The sequence below is a fragment of the Notothenia rossii genome (assembly GCF_949606895.1).
Source record: "Notothenia rossii genome assembly, chromosome: 5".
In the NCBI taxonomy this organism is placed as follows: Eukaryota; Metazoa; Chordata; class Actinopteri; order Perciformes; family Nototheniidae; genus Notothenia; species Notothenia rossii.
Genome location: NC_136903.1, coordinates 22,088,697 through 22,094,957, shown reverse-complemented (window position 1 = coordinate 22,094,957; position 6,261 = coordinate 22,088,697).

Below are 6,261 nucleotides of genomic sequence, written 5' to 3'. Positions count from 1 at the left end.
AAAACTGGAATTGTTGTAAATATCGTCAAAACCAATAAGTTAGTATACATGAACAAGCATACAATTCCTATAACAGCGTAAAAACACATTCCTACTCTTTTTTCAACATTCCATTATTACAGGTCATAGAGTACATTTATGCGCATAAAGGTCTATGTTACGATCAGGTTGACACTCTTTGTAGACTTTAAAAACTCTATGTAGACTGAAATATTTTGCGACTAATTTTCAACAGCACTTCGTTATCTGATATGCATCTTTAAAAGCTTTTTCATATCCTTGAAAACTACCAATAATGTAATTATACTTCTCAGACCATACCATGATAGGTGTACTCCCTCATTTAAGCTCTTTACTGTACATTAGGATTCTGGATTCTGATCAAGAACATAATCTCACGTCCATTTACACTCCCATCTTCAGCCATTACTGTCATCAGACGGCGCTCTCTGACTTTGATAGTGCATGAACATGTCCTGTGCTGAAGTGTTAAGGGCAGGAGGGAGTCAGTGACTGATGTGGAGAGCAGCAACGCTCCCCCAGTGTCAGGCAGTGATTGATGTTCAAAGAATGGTCCAAAAAACCCATGACCAACTCACCTGACAGCCAGAGGCACTTTACCTTTTCCCCCCATATGAAAGTGATATTTTTAGATATTAAATGATTATTAACGATGGAATACTTGGATGCTTCCACGTTTGCCATTACAAAAGTAACCATTGTAAATATTATTATAAAACACAAAAAAAAAAACATAAAGTTAGCATGTTTCAATTTAAATTAATATCACAAGGCAAGGCAAGTTTATTTATATAGCACCTTTCAACACAAGGCAATTCAAAGTGCTGAAAGACATTAAGAACATGGCATTTAAAAACAGTCATTAAAAAGCAAAGATAAAAATAAACATTAAAAGAAAAATACATGAATAAAAGTTACTCTGCAGTTTAAGATATGAATAATTCAATTAAAAGCAGCGGCGAAAAGAAAAGTCTTCATCACAAGGCTAATTTGAGTTGTTTTTGTCTCATGTACATCAGGAAATTTGTTTTCCCTGTTCCTCTTTATATGCAACCTTCATGTGCGAACAAATATCCATTTGTCTTCCCTGGTACAATGAGCAGTTGGGGTCACAAAAAATATGTTATGGATAAATGAAATGCCTCTGTCAACAATGCTATTTTTACATGGCCGGTCGTTTCGATTAAAATGTCATTGCCTCTGTTCATTTTCTTTGATGTTTCTGTTGAACTTTACACACTTGACTTGTTCCGTCTATAAAATATGAATTATCCTACCCGGCTTCACAAGACCTCATTGTGTATCTAAATGCACACACATGATTGCACGCAAGAGCAGAACCCCTCACGTACAAGTGTTCTCATTGTGAGTTCCTCTGTGATGTTTATAGGGACATTTTACGATGGCATTCGTAAAAAACATAATTGTTAAACCGTTGTGAAAGTCTACAGAAGAACAAATAAAGAGCATAATGGAAATGACAAAACTCAAGGTCAGAAAAAGCTGACCTAAAAGTGTACATGGCTGAACAGCAAAATGGGCTTTTTCCACAAGGATTGTTTTTGTCTTTTTCATTTGGAAACAACTATACTTTCTGAGCTTATCACCCATTCAAAAACTTTTATCCAATTCAGCAGCTCCAAATGATTACTTGCAATTGTTGTGCTCATTGTGGAACACAATCAACAAAGTGCATTAATTTACCCTGGGCACACAACTGTGAAAAACAGAAATTAAAAATAGGGCAGCATCCAATGATGGAATAAATGGAAAAGCACTTAAGAGAGGATGATGAGAATGCCGTTGCATCCCTTGAGAGGGTGGCTGGAACACATGGCTATGGCAGATATGGGCTGAGAAGTCTTCTTAAGATTGACACAGGTAAGTGGTACTGCGCGAGTAGGGGCGCCGTGTCAATTAAGGTGCATTGAGGACCGCTGTCTGTCTGTGAGAAGCTCATTAACACCAAGGTCAGTTTCATCAGCCCCCCGAGCTGTCGTTATTCTCATATTAGCAGCACGGTCAGAAATACAAAGGCCTATTGGGCATGCATCTGAAAACCTCAGGATCGCATGCAGACTCCGAGTTACACATGCAAATGCAGACGGTGCATTCAGATATACAAACTACACTGTCACCACTACTTCCATAGACGCACACACACACACACACACACACACAGACACACACACACACACACAAGCTCCACTTTTGTGGAATCAGCTTCCAGTTTGTGTTCGGACGGCAGACACCCTATCCGTTTTTAAGAGTGCGCTTAAGACCTTCCTTTTTGATAAAGCTTATAGTTAGGGCTGATTAGATTCAGCCCCTAGTTTTGCTGATATAGGCTTAGTTTGTCGGGGGACATCTTACTTCTTCCTTCTCTCTGTCTATACCTGTGTACTCTCATGTTCCGATTAACCCAGCTTCCCCAAATTTCTTTCTTTTTGGTGTCTATATACGCCGGGATCCGGAGTCATGGATGATCCTGCGGTCCTGTGTCATGGATTGCGAGTCCTGGATCTTGAGTCGTGGCTGTGGTCCTGGATCATAAGTCTTGGATGGATATACTCATGGATTCATCTTCCTATTATGCACACATGCATTTCCAAACATTTGGACTACCTATGTTGCAAATGTATTATCTTTTCAATTTACACACGGCATCTATTGCACGTCTGTCCGTCCTGGGAGAGGGATCCCTCCTCTGTTGCTCTCCCTGAGGTTTCTCCCATTTTTCCCTTTAAACTGTGGGTTTTCTCTGGAAGTTTTTCCTTGTACGATGTGAGGGTCTAAGGACAGAGGGTGTCGTATTGTCATACTGATATTCTGTACAAACTGTGAAGTCCACTGAGACAAATGTAACATTTGTGATATTGGGCTATATAAATAAACATTGATTGATTGATTGATTGACACACACACACACACACACACACACACACACACACACACACACACACACACACACACACACACACACACACACACACACACACACACACACACACACACACACACACACACACACACACACACACAAGGCACACAAACCCATTCTCCCACTCACATGCAATATAATAGCTGTTTAAATAGCTATTTCCCAAGTGGGAATTTTAAAATGCAGAGCAGGTAGCAGGTGCTAGTTAAAATGAATACTGCAATTGTGCTTATGGTAAACAATTTGATCAATTATTGCACATGGTTCCTTGAGACTTAAATTGCTGAATGACTCTGCAAACCGTCTACTCATCTTTATCACATAACAAGTAAGCCTCTATAGATATAAGACTATTTGATTTATCCTCATCATGATATGAAGACAATTTTCTCTATTTCTTTATCCAAAAAGTTCTCATATTGAGGGCCTTTTCTTTTACGTTTGATCATGTTTTAATCAAGTGCCATGGTGTGTGCATATATAACTGAGCACACAGGATTAAATATATTGTTTTAAAAAGGTAAAAAGGTAATGGAAACATGAGTCCACAGAGACACACACAGTTAGGTTAAATGTCTAAGATGTCAAGCACGACCTCAGCTGCAGTTTACGTCCCTGCCTTAACCTCTACGTCAAGCATGTGGGGGATAAACAGTTAATTGCCTGAGCGAGCCTGGATGGTTGGTGCACAGGCAGGCAAAGTGCCTGTATCACTGATTGTTGGTCGTTACAGCAGCCAGTGTTTTCCTCTATCTCGTGACATCGGAACCTTTCCTGTCTCTCCCATGTTATTGGAAAGAGCTGATGGGAAATATATAACAGCTCGACACGGTAACTGCCTACTCTGTGCCCTAAGCCTCGCTTTCAATTCAACTGTCAAGATTTAAAAGGCAAAAAAGCCTCTAGTTACCGTTCTGAGGTGCATTGCTACGGCTCAATTTGTTGCAGGAAACAGACATTCAAAGGGGAAGACTCACCTGCCTGCATCTCTTTGCTCTTCCTCTGAATCGTCACTCAACCTCTTTCCCTCCTCTCCTGTTTTTCCTTTCTGCATTTCTAGATATTCTTGAACGGTTTGTGCCCATGGGGGAGCAGTTCCACTTGTTTATTCCTTTCGCTTTCAATAAGCAAATGTGGATGACAGACTCAAATTCGTATTGACAATACAGCCAAATCCACTCTTTTCTTGATTCCATCAGGCAAACAAGTAAGTGCTTTTCTCTTCATTTAAACCTAAAGTATACAGACTTTGAAAGGCTAGGGTGGCAATAAAGATAAACTGCCTTTCAATTTCACTTAATAAAGCAATCCAATACATTTTATTCTTAGTGTATTACAATGTCATCACTACAGTAGTAAAAAGAAGACATACTTGTGAAAGTATGCCTTGATCCAAAATTATCAAGTGTCAAAGTAATGTTAGATATTCTGCAATTTGTCCAAAGAATGTGCAGTAACATAGGCAACAGCAAATCAACCATGGTTTGACTTTGTTTTGGAAATAATAAGATGACCAGTACCACCAGACCTATATTTTCTGTTGTAGGAAAATAAATATTTTGGTCTAACAGCGGCAGTACTTTATTATCACTTCTTTGACAGATTGGAAAACCTTTTCAGAGATTTGAAAAGGCAACAATAAGAGCTGGTAGCAAAAGGTTTGGCCTGATTTGGTATAAGTGGAAAGGTCATGTCATTACCCAAAAAATCAATAGGTGTGATCCAGTTAAAAAAGTATTTTATAGTTGTTTTTCAATGTCTGTTACAACCCTGATACAATGAGGGTGATATATTTTTTATGTTGGTAGGTAACTGCTCTGGAACTAGGGATGTCCCGATCACCTTTTTTTGCTCCCGATCCGATTCCGATCATTTGATTTTGACAATTTGCCGATACCGATTTTTCCCGATCCGATCTTTATGCAATGCATTAAGAGAAAAAAAAAGAAAAAAGCATTCAAGTTGTCCCTTAAGGTTATTTTTTTATTTAAATTGGATATTCTATCCAACATGGATATAGCTTATTTTTATCACAGCAGCATTGGATCAGTTCAGTTGTGCAGCATTGGATCAAAACAAAATAAAGCTTATCAGTACTCGTTAGCTTACTGCTACAATTAGACACTGCGCCCTGCCCACTCTGTTGCCAGATTTGAGAGAAATAAGCAACCAGGTCTATGAAAACAAGCCCCAAAGAAGCAACACATACATGATGTTGTGTAATTTGAAACCAAAACTAAGGCCTCAGGATGACTTTAAGGACTTGAACATGGTCACTTTTGTTTTTTAACATTGAATAAAAAAATAAATAAAAGTATTTATAAAAAATAATCCCAATCCCCGATTTTTTTCTCCCGATTCCGACCTTTTGAAAATCACGTGATCGGCTCCGATCCCCGATCACGTGATCGGATCAGGACATCTCTATCTGAAACATTACATGTATGAAATCTATGAAAATAAACTCTAACGTCCTTCCTACAGTTAAATTACCAGTTTAAATGTCCAATATAAATATAAAGTCTCAAAATCTGGATGAAGTGTTAAGGGACAGCATCATTAATTCTCACTCAAACTCATTTCTAATGATTTCATTTAGCTTTTGATGCCCCTATCTCCATTCTTACCCATAGGCTCAGGACTAAACACCATTCTGCCTTTAAATGGAAGGCTGATTGTTTTTCATGTTTATTCACAACCCACGGGTCAGTAGCCTTTCATAATCTGCTGTTTCTTCCAAGGACAATTTGTGGGATATCATGAATAAAAATGATCTTAATAATATTGCTGGGAAAGGACCCATGGCAACTATGAATACCATTAAAGCTTGATCAGAAGCTGTTAGTGCCACATTTATATCACCAGAGCAACAGTATAGGGCCTGCATGAGTGACTCCGGAGGCTGGCTGTTTACACTCTTTTGTCATTGCTTCTCTCATATATTCTCTCATCTTCCCAATACTGTATTTCAATGGGGTTCTTTTATAGTCTAATGGAGTTTTGATCCCTTGTGGCATTGTTTTGTATAGTTGTATTAGATAAGGTGATTGTTTCTTCTTCAGTGTACCTCATGATACAATTGAAACAGAAATGCAAGAGAAAGTCATTGTGTCTTTGGAAGTATCTTTACTGTGAAGAAAGCTGCATGAAGCAGTCACAGCAATTTGCCTCCCTTCAATAACCTTGACCTAGATGGCGTAACTTCCAGGGGAGTAGAGAATTAAAAGTGAGAGAAAGATACAATTATGTGCAGGAAAAAACTTGTAGGTGATCAAATATAGTATTTTCCTTGAACTGCG